Below are 14941 nucleotides of genomic sequence, written 5' to 3' on the forward strand. Positions count from 1 at the left end.
TGCATTTGAATGAAAATCAATAGAAGCCAGAGCAGAAGCAAAAATAATGTTACTGGAATATTCTAACGATAACTTGGATGGAAAGAGAGAGTAGATAAGTTCAGGAAGCAGATTAGATTTTAAGCTCCCTGAAAGAAGGGAATATCTTTTGACTTTTTTCATCTCCTTACCACTTAACACAGTGCCTGGCACAAAGTAGGTGCATAGTAAATGTTTATTGATGGATTGATTCATTGAGATCACAAGCCTGACACATAAGTAGGATATAATATTGATGAGGGATTCTAGTTATTTTTCAGACATCTTCTGGCACTGTGTGGAAAAGACCCTGAAAGATTGAAGGCAAAAGGAAAAGGGAATGGCAGGGGATGAGCCGAATAAGGTTGTGGAAACAACGAACATGAACTTGGATAGACCTTGAGAGATAGTGACGGATAGAAGGGCCTGGCATGCTGTGGTCCATGGGGTCACAAAAAGTTGGACATGACTTAAGGACTGAACGACAGCACTGAGGTGAAGGGGGGGAGTAAGTGTAAGAAGATTGGAAAGGTAGGACAGGGTGAGGTTATGCAGGACTTTAAAAGTCAATGAGGGGAATACTATTCAGGATTTGTTTCTCATTAACAATGGTTGTTGTAACAGAAATGACCAGAATCCAGGAGAGAAAATGACCACTCCAGCTTACAGTTTGTGGTAGAGTAAAAGTCAGACACGGTGCATTATGGACACTAGGTTTTGAGAGAACAGATTTCATATGGTTTACAGAGGCGAGCAGGACCCCCAAGAACTAAAATCCTGGAAAAGTCATGAAACTTGTGTGAAAACTAGGTTTATCACGAGAGAAATGAGCATGCATGTGGAACCCAAAGAGTTCACAGTCCAAACAGAAGTTTGTCTATTTATATCAGTGGGACAAAGGAAGGAGAAGGAAACACAAAACTCTACCTGGCATGGGAGGAGGGAAAGCAGTAAAAAGTGGAAAAAGAACAAAACCCCTCCCGAAAGGGAGGAGCAAGGCGATGGCAAAAGTCTCATCCTTTTGGTTTGGGAATTGCTAGACTATGAAGATTGGAGGATCCACCTATCTTAAAGGGACCCAGATGCCCAAGCAAATTTCCCAGCCTGGTGCAGACCAGCATGTGTTTTGCCTCCCAAGGACACACAAGGAATCCAGCTTAGGGCGCAAAAAACAAATTATGTCGCATCAAGGGTGGGGCTTTGTCCTTGGCACATTCAGGGCCTCCTGAATACCCTAGGTCCAGTGTTTCTGGAAAATACGGCATCTCAAAAAGACAAGTTCAGGGGACCCCTTAACAGTCAGTCCTTAACAAAGCTAAGCCTGGGGTGGGTGGGGGGAGAGGCGATGGGAAGTTTTCAAGAATGAAATTCTGATGGTACAAAGAGGAACAATTCCAATCAGGAGAAAAAGTGGGAGTTTTCTAAGGAGGCTGATAGCAGCACAGAGGGTGCTTTTCAATCAACTTAAAAGCAAGTATTGGAGGACAAATACAAAAGAGTGGCAAGATGCGGTAAAAATATGTACAAGAGCTCATTGCCTGAGTTTGTAAAAGAAAATTAAAGGCACCTTTTTCTGTTCCTGGCTTCCAAGATGACCAAGAAGAGGAGGAACAACTGGCGCGCCAAGAAGGCCCCCGGCCACCTGCTCGCACCAACTGCACCCGCTGCGCGCCCGAGGCCAAGGCCATCAAGAAGTTCGTCATCCTCGAAATCGTGGAATCCGCGGCCGTCAGGGACATCTCCAAGGCCAGCGTCTTCGACCCCGATGTGCTGCCCAAACTGTATGTGAAACTACATTGCTGTGTAAGCTACGCGATCCACAGCAAGGTAGTGAGCAATCGCTCCCGGGAGACACGAAAGGATCGGACGCCCCCACCCCGATTCAGACCTGCAGGTGCTGCCCCCAGATCCTCTCCAAAGCCCATGTAAAGAGCTCTCTGCCCATTAACATTCCCGAACCGATCAGAGGAAAAGAAAATGGTTGGTCTAGCTTAAAAAAGAAATGTTAAAGGCAGTGAAAAGATGTGGTGAGTTTTTTGTTTATTTGGTTTTCAGCTACATTGGGGGAAAGAGGTGGATTTTTTTTCCCCTCCAGCCCAGCCACAGGACTGGAGAAGGACAAATGTCCCAATTTTCAAAATATGGGAAGAAAGGGAATCTGCAAACTCTGGAAGCATTAAGAGGTCTGCTGTTCGTTTTGCTTGCTTTCTCAATGGAGATGGGGAGGGAACATGGCAGGGAGTGACTGCAGACCTGAAAATAAAGTTTAAAAAAAAAGAGGACTGCAGTTCAAATTGGAGAATGATAGTAACCAAGAAAGTTGCTCAACTGTTTCTGGTTTTTCTCCCAAGAGGAATGGGCGTTGGACTGGAAAGGACAGAACAATAATGATCGATAGGGAGGTGATATCCAAAATAGAGAGAAATAGTGAGGACGCACCTAGCTGCTTTTGATGAGGTTAAGGTACCCAATCAAAAAGGAACTACATTTACAAGTATGGAAAGAACAGGCAGATGTGATTCTGAGCCACTGTTAGTGATGTTTGAAAGTGTGGAAACAGGAGAGGCACCGCTGGATTGAAGAAGGGCAAATGTCCCAATTTTCAAAATAGAGAAGAGAACCCACAAACTGTAGGCCAGAGAGTTTGGCTCAAATTACTGGAAAAATTTCAACATATATCATTAAAAGATGTGGTTAATGAGCATATAGAAAAGGAAGTGGTGATCCCAAAGGAAGGGCCAGCATGGTGGCTTCATCTGGAGCAAATCTTGACAGACTAATCTCATTTCTGGTAATTTAAGGAAATGCTGTAGATAAACACATATAGATGGAAAAAAACATTTATTAAGTTGGTTACTCTGTGCCAGGTACGGTGCTAAGCACTAGGGATACAAATACCAGCAAGCAGGACTCAACCTACCCTCAAGGAGTTTATATTCTAATGGAGGAAGAAAACACAATAGGGAGAGCTGGAAATGGGCAGAGAAGGGGAAACGTGGGAGGAGGAAGGATACCTGCTCAGAGGCAATGCATTAGGCAAGGAGGTAGTGAAATTCCAGGCCTGAGTGAGGTGAAGCATGGCCAGTACCCTTCCTAAAATGGTGGTTAGGGTGAGGTAATTACTAATGAGGAAAAGAGGGCCCCAGGACACTGGTTCCTCAGGAGACAAGGCAGTAGGAAAGGAGGAGAAAGATTGAGATCCAAGGTGTGAGATAGTGTATATTTAGACCAGCAAAATATATAACAAACCTTAAATCCTATATTTGTAACCTGGGGCACACTGTCTCTTCCCCATTAGAACATGAGCACCTTTGGAACAAAGACTGTCTTGCCTTTCTGTGTGTCTTCTCAATGCTTAGAACAGTGCTTTCCACATAGTACTTAATAAACGCTTATTCATTCATGAGTTGATTCGTTAAATCATCTCAGAAGCAATTTCCAAAGAGCCCAAATTGTCAGGCACGACTGGTTACTGGGGTATTTAACATGTTCTTTCTCCCAGCTGGTCCTTATTTAAGAAGGTAGATTGTAGGTGGAATGGAATGAGAAAAAATGGGATGATATAGCCAGGCCCCAGACATTCCTGTTTCTGTTCTCTGCCTTGCAACCCCTGCCCAAATCTGCATCCACTGCCAAGAACAATAGTACTGCATATACAAATTTAGTAACATTAAACAACTCCTTTCACATTGCTGGCAATTGCCTGGAGATAGGGATTGGGGCTGTAATTTCATTGTTAGGGGCCAGAAATTATTTTGTTGTCTGAACCATTTTATACTCTTAAAAATTATTAATGACACCAAAGAACTTTTAAAAGCATGAGTTATATCTATTGATATTTACTATATTAGAAAATAAAACTGATACATTTAAAATACTTAATTCATTTAATAATAATAATAATTTCATCATATTTAACATTTTGTGAAAAATAAAAATTTCAAAACAAAAAATAGTGAGACGAGTGGCATTGTTTTGCCTATTTTTCCGAATCTCTTTAATATTTGGCTTAATGATTACCCACTGAGAGGTAAATGACTTACCCATAGTCATACTGTCAGTTTGTGTCAGAAAAACAACTTGAACCCTAGTTATCCTGGCTTTGGGGCTGGTTCTCTATTCACTATGACGTGCTGTTCTAATGGTAAAATTATCATAAACTTATTTTGAGGTCTTACCGGTGACATCATGTCTATCAGTTGAGTTCAGCTCAGGTGGTTAGAGTCTGGAAACTTGACCCCCGTGGGGGTGTTCTATGATAACAAACTGTATTTTCCTTTTGCAAAAAAAAAAAAAAGTCATTAAGACGTAGCTGGCATAGTGGATGGAGTCAGAAATACTTGGTTTTGAAGCTTGCTTCTGATTCATACTAGCAGTGACACAGTGTTCAAGTTGTTTAACCTCTTCTTTCCCCGAGCAATTTGCTAAGGCGTGTCACGAGTAAAATTCAACAAAGATAGACTGAAGTATGTTCTCTCTAAGCAAGATAACGTTTTATTAACAGAGGCATTACCTGCCAATAGAATGGGTCAATGGCTTGCCTTGGTTTAGCCAAAGACCCCAAGATGGGGACTTCCTTATTATAAGATTAGAACAAAAAACAAAACAGGGTAGGTGGGAAAATAGTACAATTGGTTATGAGGTTAGTGACGTCATGGGGATGAGAACAGCATAGTTAGTTACATGGCTCAGGTGTGGGGAAGGATATGATTGGTTGGAAGTTGGGATTAAGGGGGTAGCAATAACCCCCTCCTTCCCTCCTGTGACTAAGAAAAGTTCATTGTTTGAGTCCACCTGCAGGGTTAAAGGTTGGGGTCCAGACTTCTTTGAATAACAAACCAGACACCCTTGAAGGATAGCTCGGTGGTGTTAGAACATATTAGAACAGACTCCCTGGTGGACAACCACTCACATCCTTCAAAGATAGCAGATTTCCTTGAGTCAAGGATAGAACAGTGAATAGCAGAACTGGGTTTCTAAACTTAACTCGTTACAAACAGGCTGAATTTCTGCACTAAGTTCAGAAAGAACCATGACTTAGGCAGTTATAGGCCAAAATCAATTAACTGTAAGTAGGGTCAACGAAAATGATCCAAAATCAAATTAACCTTCTCAGACTATAAATTACAGAAAAGTGTTTATTCTGCATAGATGGAGGGAGTTTATACACCCGGAGCTCCGCACACCTGTGATTTCACAGGCCTGGACTAAAAAAAGAAAATCGCTAAATATAACATGAGTTTGGTGGGTGGGTAGGTCAAGAGAATTTAAATATACATATTTACCACCATATATCACAGGCAGATCATTTGTCTTCCTGTATGTCATATTCATGTATGTGGGTGTGTATGTGTGTGGGGGGGGCAGGAAATGTAAAGCAATTTGTAACAGTATAAAGTGTCAGCTACTTTATATAAATATCAGTTACTTTAAGTAATTGGGCAGGTCTGCCTATCCATTACCCTTGAGATCAATGTCAGTCAATAAGCATATATTAACCACCTACTATGTAGCAGGCACTATGCCAAGTGCTGGGATACAAAGAAAGGCGAAAAACAGACCTTGCCCCTCAAGGAACTCACACTCCAATGGAGACAAAATGTAAACAATTACGTGGGAACAAGATAGAGACAGAATGAACAGGTAGTAACAAAGGGGAGGCAGCAGAAGAAAGAGGGCTTGGGAAAGGTGGGACTAGAGGGAATCTGGGGAAGCCAAGAGGCAGAGACGAGGAGGGAGGGAGAGAGACAGAGAGACACAGAGAGAACGAGAGAGATATCATTCAAAGAATGAGGGACAGCCAGTGAAAATTTATGGAGCTGAGATGAAGTATTTTGTTCCAAGAACAGCAAGGCCAGTGGCACTGGATAGAAGAGTAGGTGGGAGTGGAGGGATGTGTAAGATGTAAGAAGACTGGAAAGTCTGGGGTGGGGGGGGTAGGGGTGAGGTGAGGGGAGCCAAATTGCAAAGGGTTTTTAAAGATAAATTGAAGATTTTATATTGGTCTAGGAAGTGATAGGGAGCCACTGGTATTTATTGAGTCGGGGCGGGGGGGAGTGTAACATGTTTGGTCAGACCTGTCCTTTAGGAAAATGAGTTTGTTTGCTGAGCAGAGGGCGGACTGGAGATGCTTGTTGCAGAACAGCAGGTTATTGCGATAGTGCAGGTGGGAGGGCCTTCACTAGAGTGGTGACAGTATGTGGGTGAGAGAGAAAGATACTCTTACCCGGAGCCCTTATCCAATACCTATTCTGCTTACAGAACAGACGAATCATTACAAATTTAAAAAAGCATTTAATTGAACCATATTAACAAAACATAACAGGAAAATGCAGAATCACTTTTATTCTCTAAACCTCATATTGCTTGTGTATTTGCTTTTTTCTTCGAAGTATCAGATGGCTTATACATGCTTTTCTCTGAAACCCGGGTAAGGGACCAGATGTTCTTTGTTGTTCACTCTTTTTCACTCGTGTCTAATTCTTTGTGACCCTATTTGGAGTTTTCTTGGCAAAGACGCCGGAGTGGTTTGCTGTTTCCTTCTCCAGCTCATTTTGTGGATGAGGAAACTGAGGCAAATAGAGTTAAGTGACTTGCCCAGGGTCATACAGCTATTAAGTGTCTGAGGCTAGATTTGAACTCACAAAGATGAATCTTCCAAACTCTGGGCTCAGCACTCTCTCCACTGTGCCACCTAGCCACTGTAGCCATTCATCCTCTTTATCTCTGTTCTTATTACCCGCTAGACTTCAGTATTAAAAAAAAAAAAAGGTCTCAAACCTCACCACCCATATCTCCAATCCTATTCAATGGAGTAGAATTTTATAATCATAACAATAATAACTAACATTTATATAGCCCTTACTGTGTGCCAGGCGCAAATCTTATAGGTACTCTAGTCTGTTTTCCAGAACTTTAAAGATAAGGAAACCAAAGCCAAAATGCCCAGTGTCACACAGAGAGTTAAGAATAGAATTGAGACTAAGGAGGACCCAAGTCTTGTGTCTTTCAGGTAGGTGCCCTTCCTCTTATCACACTGCTACCAAATTCTCCAGGCTTCCTCTCCCTGAAGCCAAAGGACCATCAGATGGCTTCTGTGTTTCTGATGTCATGATCAAAACCACCAAAGAGATCCAGACCCCAAATGACTACTTTTTCTTTATAAGGAATCTTTCTGCCCTGGACCAAGAGACCCTGTGCACAGAGACCTTAGAGACCATTTACTTCAGCAATTTTTACAGATGAGGAAACTGATGTTCCCCCCAACCCTCTGTCCTAGGCAACAGAGGATTCTCTCTCTCTCTCTCTCTCTCTCTCTCTCTCTCTCTCTCTCTCTCTCTCTCTCTCTCTCTCTCTCTCTCTCTCTCTCCATATATATATATATATATACATATATATATATACATATATACATATATATGTATGTGTGTGTGTATACACATGAATGTATATACAGATATCTCTTTCTATTTATCTATCATCTCTCTTGGTAAGCTCATCAGCTTCCATGGATTCAATTATTGTCCCTATTCAGACAATTCCCAAATCTCTATCTCCAGCTGTGTAGTCCTTCTCCTAAGCTACCATCTCACATTACTAATTGCCTATTGAACATTTAATCTGCATGTCTTGTAGGCATTTCAAACTCATGATAACCACACCAAGCCCATTATCTTTTCCTCTAAACCTTCCCCTCTTCTGAACTTCCTGATTACTGTCAAGAGCACCTCCATCTTCTTAGTCAACCAAGATTCACAACCTTAGCATCATCCTCAAATCTTCATTTCCTCAATTGATAAATGGTCAAAGAATATGAACAGGCAGTTTTCAGATGAAGAAATTAAAGCTATTTACAATCTTTTGAAAAATGCTCTAAATCACTTTTGATTAGAGAAATGCAAATTAAAACAACTCTGAGGTGCCACATCACACCTATAAGATTAGCTAACATGACAAAACTGGAAAATGATAAATGTTGAAAAAGATGTGGGAAAATTGGAACACGAATGCGTTGTTGGTGGAGTTGTGAACTGATCCAACCATTCTGGAGAGCAATTTGGAACTACGCCCAAAGGGCTATAAAAATGTGCCTACCCTTTGACCCAGCAATACCACTTCTAGGTCTGTATCCCAAAGAGATCATAGAAAGGGGAAAAGGACCCACATGTACAAAACTGTTTATAGCAGCTCTTTTTGTGGTGGCAAAGAATTGGACATTGAGGGGATGCCCATCAATCAGGGAATGGCTAAACAAATTGTGGTATATGAATGTAATGGAATGCTATTGTTCCATAAGAAATTATGAGAAGGTGGACTTTGGAAAAACCTGGAAAGATTTACATGAACTGATGCTGAGCGAAGTAAGCAGAACCAAGAGAACATTGTACACAGTAACAGCAACATTGCGCAATGACCAATTTTGATAAACTTAGCTCTTCTCGGGTGTAGAGGCCCGGAGCTGAGTCTGACCTCAACATGAACTCTTCATGTTTTGAGAAAAGGCTCCTAGGAATGCTCCAAACATGGCTTCCGCATACCCAGACTGAGATGGAACATGGAAATACAGTATGGGAAAAAGAAAATGTGGTATGTAAATACAAAGTGATCATATTGGGGAAACACAGGAAACGTTCTTGGCATACGACCCACACAAAAGCTTCAAAGCAGTAGAAACACTATATAAGAACTTGCCTAGCTTTCAATAAATGCGCTGTGTTCCAGTACCCACCTGACCTGTGTCTTCATTTCCTGGCGACTGGTTGGGGTCCGCCGGCCAGACCCCGACACTCAGCAATGCAAGGATCTAAGACAATACCAAAAGTTTCATGATGGAAAATGCTATCCACATCCAGAGAAAGAGCTATGGAGTCTGAATGTAGATCGAAGCATACTCTTTTCTCTGTCTCTTTTTTGTTTCTTCTTTCTCATGGTTTTTCCCTTTGGTTCTAATTCTTCTTTACAACATAACTAATGTGAAAACATGTTTAGTATGATTGTACATGTATAGCCTATATCAGATTGTGTGCCATCTTAGGGAGGAGGGAGGGGAGAGAGGGGGAGAAAATTTAGAACTCAAAATCTTATTCAAGTGAATGTTGAAAACTAAAACCAAAATTTTTTTAAAATAGAAATTTTTATAAAATGGAGAATTTTTCTTAAGTAAATTACTTTATTGAACACTAAAAAAAACTTCATTCATACATTCCACACATTGAATCAGTTTCCAAATGTTGTCATTTCTACCTTAACAACAACACTCCTATATATTCCCACTTCTCCATTCACATGACCATCACCCTAGTTCTGGCCTATAGTTTCAGTTGTCATCTCTATGCAGATGACTTAAATCCATCTGTTCAGGTCTGGACCTCTCTCCCAACCTCCAGTCTCACATCATCAGTTTCCTTTTAAAGATCTCAAACTGGATGTCCTGTAGACATCTTAAATTCAACATGTCCCGCACTCTCTATCTTTACCTCCAAACGCTGCCCCCTTCCAAACTTCCCCATTATTCTCTTAGGCACCACCACCCTCCCAGTCACCCAGTCTCAAAACATGGCTGTTGTTCACCACTCTTCACTCTCTCTTAGCCCCTATATCTAATCAGTGGTCAAGTCCTATTGTTTCTACCTTCTACCACCTCTCCTGTATGCTCACTTCTCTCCTCTGACACTGCGGTTGTCCTAGTGCCTTATTACCTCGCACCTGAATTACTGTAATAGTCTATACCTTGGTTTCCTGCCTCAACTCTCTCCCCACTACAATCCGTCCTCCACTTAGCTGTCAAATTGATCTTCCTAAAACACAGATTCTGACCATATCATCCCCTTATTTAATAAACTCTAATGGCTCCCTATTATCTCCAGGATCAACTATATAAAATATTCTTCGTTAGTGCTCAAAACTCTGCTTAAGTTGGCTCTTTCCTGCTTTTCCAGTCTTCTTACATCTTACTCCCTCATGTACTCTCCAATTCAGTGATGCTGGTCTCCTGGTAGCACAGTGGATATACCACTGGGCCTGGAGCCAGGAAGGCCTGAGTTCAAATCCAACCTTAGACACTTAGTAGCTGTGTGACTCTGGGCAAGTCACTTAACCTCTAGTTGCCTTAATTTTCTCATCTATAAAATGGGGATAAAAGTAGCACCTACCTTCCAGAGTTGTTGTGAGTCTCGAATGAGATAATACTTATAAGGTGCTTAGAATGGTGGGTGACTTGCACACAGTAGTCGCTTAATAAATGCTTTGATTTAGATGCCAATATCCTGTTTTCCCATTTGCATTCCTGCCCTTAGGCTGCCACCCTAGGGACTCATGCCTGTCCTGCCTTCCCACCAGGATGTACCACCTGGCCTCGTGACCTGTGCCATACAGAACACCTGACATCAGCTCAGCCTCATCCAGGCCACGGGTTCTTAACCCTTTTGGTGTCATGCCAAGGATGCCTTCCCAGAATAATGCTTTTTAAATGCAGAAAATACATAGGATTATGGAGGATGACAAACTTTAGTGAAAATAAAGATGTGATTTGTTTCCCAGTCAAGTTCACAGGCTCCCCCAAAATCTATCTTAACCACAGATTAATAACTCCTGATGTAGGGGAATCAGCATCAAGAGGGGCTTTCAGTGGCTATCACTGCTCATCCCCTCCTAATGCACTCACCCCTAGCAGTTCCCAGTCTTTATCTTTCTCTGCCTCCCCTTTCCACATGCCATCTAAAACCCTGTGGTCTCAACATCCCCACATCTGAAGTCAGAAGACCTGAGTTCAAATCCAAACTCTGCCATTTTCTACCTGGGCAAACTGAGGCCAGTTATTTCATTTTTATTCCCCTCATTCTACAAAAAAAGGCCCCTTCTATTTCTAAAACCATGATCCTGTCATCTCACACCTGTCGGTTCCCTAAGACTGGCAGTTCCTTCTCTCACACCCTTTGAATCCCAGGGCCGTGAGGAAGGGGAAGGTGGACGGGCATTTCTCGAGTGCCAGTGCTTTACAAGTTTGATCCTTATAACCACCATGCAAGGCAGATGCCGTTATTATTCGCATTTTAGAGTTGAGGAAACTGAAACAAAGGTTAAATGACTTGTCCAAGAATCACATAGCCAGTAAGCGCCTGAAGATGAATTTGAATCAGACCTGACTCCGCGTGCAGCCTTCTACCCACCATGCCACCTAGCTGCCTCTAGGAGGAGGAGGAGGAGAAGGAGGAGGAATGGTTCTAATCCTTACCCTTTCCTCTTAGACCTTCCCTCTGTCACTCTTGCTCACCAACCCTATCTCCTCTTTTAACATTCCCTCCATCCTATACAGATTCCTGTTGCTGTAACCTATGGGCCTCTCTTGCCCCTCCTCAGTGAGTTCAGTAGCTGATTCACAGTCTTCTTTTTCACCTCAACATCTTCTCCTTCAAACACCCTGACCTCCCACTTTCTCAATCTGCTCGATTTCTATATCTTGTGTCCTACATCTACCTCAACCACATAGGAGAGGTCATCCTGTCGACCTGTGATATCTACTTAAATAGAAACGGATCCCTATGGGCTGCATATTGACTTAGAAAATTACAAATTAATATTACCTATGTTGTATTTTTATTTCTTTTGTTAAACATTTCCCAGTTATATTTTTCTCTTTTTCGGCCCACACCTGAGTTTTGTGGGCCCCCATGTAGCCTTGTGGGCTAGGAGTTTGACACCTGCCCTGTACACCACTCCTCAAATCAATTTGCCCCCAAGGATCTGAATTCCTAATTACAATTCCAGCAATGTCAGAGGCTAGAGGCTCCTCCTCGCATTCCTAGGTCCATATTCTGGGATTGTTCTGAAGTCTTTGTGCCTGTGTTCTAGGCTTTTGTGGCTCAAGGACTTGGCAGCCCCTTCTATTTATATGACACAAGTGTTTCTCATATGGACAGATTCGTGCTTTCTGTGGGTCTCCTAAACTCTGCACCCGGGTCCCGGTAAGTGGGAAAACTTTCAACATGAGCTCTTCAGGAGCTTTGCACACAAGCCCCATGTGATTCCTGCTATTCCTAGCTTTGTCATGGTTTAAAATTAGCACTGGGCTGACATGACAGTCCTCTGGGTCGCAGCGTGGCTGAGGATCTGAATTGCTTGGAGTGGCATCGGCAAAACCCATCTGTAACCTCTGCCTCGCTGAGAAATCAATGAGTTTGGAAACGCCGCCAATCCCGGTAAGTTTTTCTGAGTTCTTCTCCCCCTTGTTCTTACTTACAAATGATTGCTGCTGAGGATCCAATTCTACCTGTGCCTGTGCTTGCCCAACCAGAGCAATTTAGTTTGGCAACTCTGTAAAACCTGTCTCTTGAGAGGTCAGAGCTACTCATTTCATGAGTAACACTTCTAGAAAATGGATTTCTTTCAGGCCTGATTTGTTTGATTTTGTGGGTTTGTTTTTAGTTTTGAATATTCTATGAACCTGCTAGCCCTGGCATGTCATTGCCATGGGCCTGGGGTCCGGTGTATCTCTTTCTTTTTGGTTTGTTTGTTTGTTTTTTAATACATTTATTTTTTATTTTTAGTTGGGTTCCAAATTTTCTCTCCCTCCCTCTCCTTCCCCTTCCCCCCAAGATGGCATGTAATCCAGTGTGGGTTCTACATAAACCTTCCCATTGGACTTATTGATATAATAGTCCAGTTGTAAAGAAGAATTATAACCAATGGAATGAATCATGAGAAAGAAGAAACAAAACCAAAAAAGGAAAAAAAAGAGAACAAATAGTTTGCCTCAGTCTGCATTCAGACTCCATAATTCTTTCTCTGAATGTGCATAGCTTTTTCCGTCATGAGTCTTTTGGAGCTGTCTTTGAACCTTGCATTGATGAGAGGAGCCACACCTATCAAAGTTAGTCCTTATAGATACCTTGTGTCTGTAATCGTGCATAATGATCTCCTGGTTCTGCTCCCCTCACTCAGCATCAGATCATGTAGGTCTTTCCAAGTTGTAATGAAGTCCGTCTGCTCCTCATTTCTTATAGCACAATAATATTCCATTACATTCATATGCCACAATTTGTTCAGTCATTCCCCAATTGATGGACATCCCCTTGATTTCCAATTCTTTGCCACTACAAAAAGAGCTCCTATAAATATTTTTGTACATACTGGTCCATTTCTCACTTGTGTGATCTCTTTGATGTACAGCCCTAGAAGCGGTATTGCTGGGTCAAAGGGAATAGACATTTTATAGCCCTTTGGGCATAGTTCCAAATTGCTCTCCAGAATGGCTGGATCGGTTCCTGTGGGTCTCTTTCTGTTGTGATAATAACACAAGGTAGAAGGCCTTCATTTCCCTTCTAGTACCCAGGATATGTGTTCTCCTAGGTATTCTTTCCTCTCATGATTTAATACCCAGTTTTCTCTCTAATACAGATTATAGTTTTTGAAATGATCTGAAACCATATGCTTCTAAATGCTCCACACTCCCTGGAGGCCAAAGGAGCAGTTGATTTTTGTATCAAATTCAACATTTGTCTATTAGGCATTCATTATATGCGAGGCACTGAAGATACAAAACCCCCAAATTAGTTTCTGCCCTTAAGGAGCTTAGATCCAGGGTCAGGGGAAAACATGTACAGAGGTATATGCAAAGTAATAAAATGTAATTTCAGGAGGGAGAATTTGCTAACTGGGGAAGGAAAGGGGAGAACGAAGAAAGGCGTCATAGAGGTGTCGTTTAAGCTAGAGTTTGAAAAATCTAGGGAATTGTGGAGGGAGAGCATTCCAGGCACGGAGGACAGCCTGTGCAAAGGCCTAGAAATGGGAGATGGGAAAGCCTCAATTCAGATGTCAAATTCTGAATGTAGACGTAATTCACAAAAATAAGAAGGCAGTAAGGAGTTGTGATTTGTACCAGCGGAGGGAGTAGCCCCACCAAGGAGAGTATAAATCAATGGAAATATCAATTAATAAGTATTTCTGTGCCTTTGTGCCAGGTCCTATGGTAAGCAATGGCAACACAACAACAAAAACAAAATGGCCCCATGCCTTCATGAGGCACATATTCCCCAGGGAGATACTATGTACACATTTAAGCATATATAAAATGTGTATCTTGAAGTATTAAATTGTAATATTGAAAAAACTTAGCTCATGTCATCTTCTACATGGAGCCTTTCCTGATCCCCCCACCTCATATTTATTTTGCATATACTTTGCATATAATACTTGTATCCTTCATAATATGGGAGCTCTTTGAGGATATAGACGTCCATTAAATTTTTTTTTCTATCCTCTGTGCCTAGCACAGTGCTTACCACATAATAGGTATTTAATAACTTCTTGCTGATTTATTGATTGAATAGAAAATATAGCCCCATTTCCAGCTATTGACTCAGAGAGTAGATTAACTATAGGGTCAAGTTGCTCAAGGAAAATAACAGAAAGGGAGAAATTCTGACAATTGAATATTTGGTAAATACGCGAAGGACTCACAATTTCATTCATTCGGGACTCACTCTATACATGTCACAATCCCTTTATAATAAGGGTTTCATGAGTTACTGTGGAGAGAACACTTCATCACCTGATTGACAGTCTTCTTGTGATGAGCTTCTCTGAACACAAAATCCATTAAAAGGCATTGGTCTTTTAGTGACAGTTTAACACCCCACCCATCATCTTTGAACCCAGGATAACCTCTGTGCCATGATGATACCTCTGGTAAGCAATATGAATATATCCTAATAATGATAATCTGATTAACAAGAACAAGTTCCACTAATTAACAGTCGAAGACAACAAAATTTGGAAAAATTGACATGTCAAACATAGTTTGTAAGGAGGTAAATCTCAGTGGGACCTATGCTGTTAAAGACATATCAGGCAGCTTTCTCTAGCACGTACCCAGAAAGACGCTTAGACTGCAGCAAGATCAGGCTGATCACACAGAGATTTCATC

At 41.7% G+C, this 14941-nt stretch overlaps 1 protein-coding gene across 1 annotated transcript in view; it reads left to right on the forward strand.

Moving 5' to 3' along the window:
- The first annotated feature begins 12077 nt into the window (after window positions 1–12077).
- The window catches only part of LRRC39 (leucine rich repeat containing 39), a 33415-nt gene continuing 30551 nt past the window's right edge, over window positions 12078–14941 (forward strand). Inside the window, exon 1 of the mRNA XM_036768459.1 lies at window positions 12078–12215. The gene's annotated coding sequence lies outside the window, so the exon portion shown is untranslated. The remainder of the gene's footprint in view (window positions 12216–14941) is intronic.

The sequence above is a fragment of the Trichosurus vulpecula genome, chromosome 7 (genome assembly GCF_011100635.1).
Source record: "Trichosurus vulpecula isolate mTriVul1 chromosome 7, mTriVul1.pri, whole genome shotgun sequence".
In the NCBI taxonomy this organism is placed as follows: domain Eukaryota; kingdom Metazoa; phylum Chordata; class Mammalia; order Diprotodontia; family Phalangeridae; genus Trichosurus; species Trichosurus vulpecula.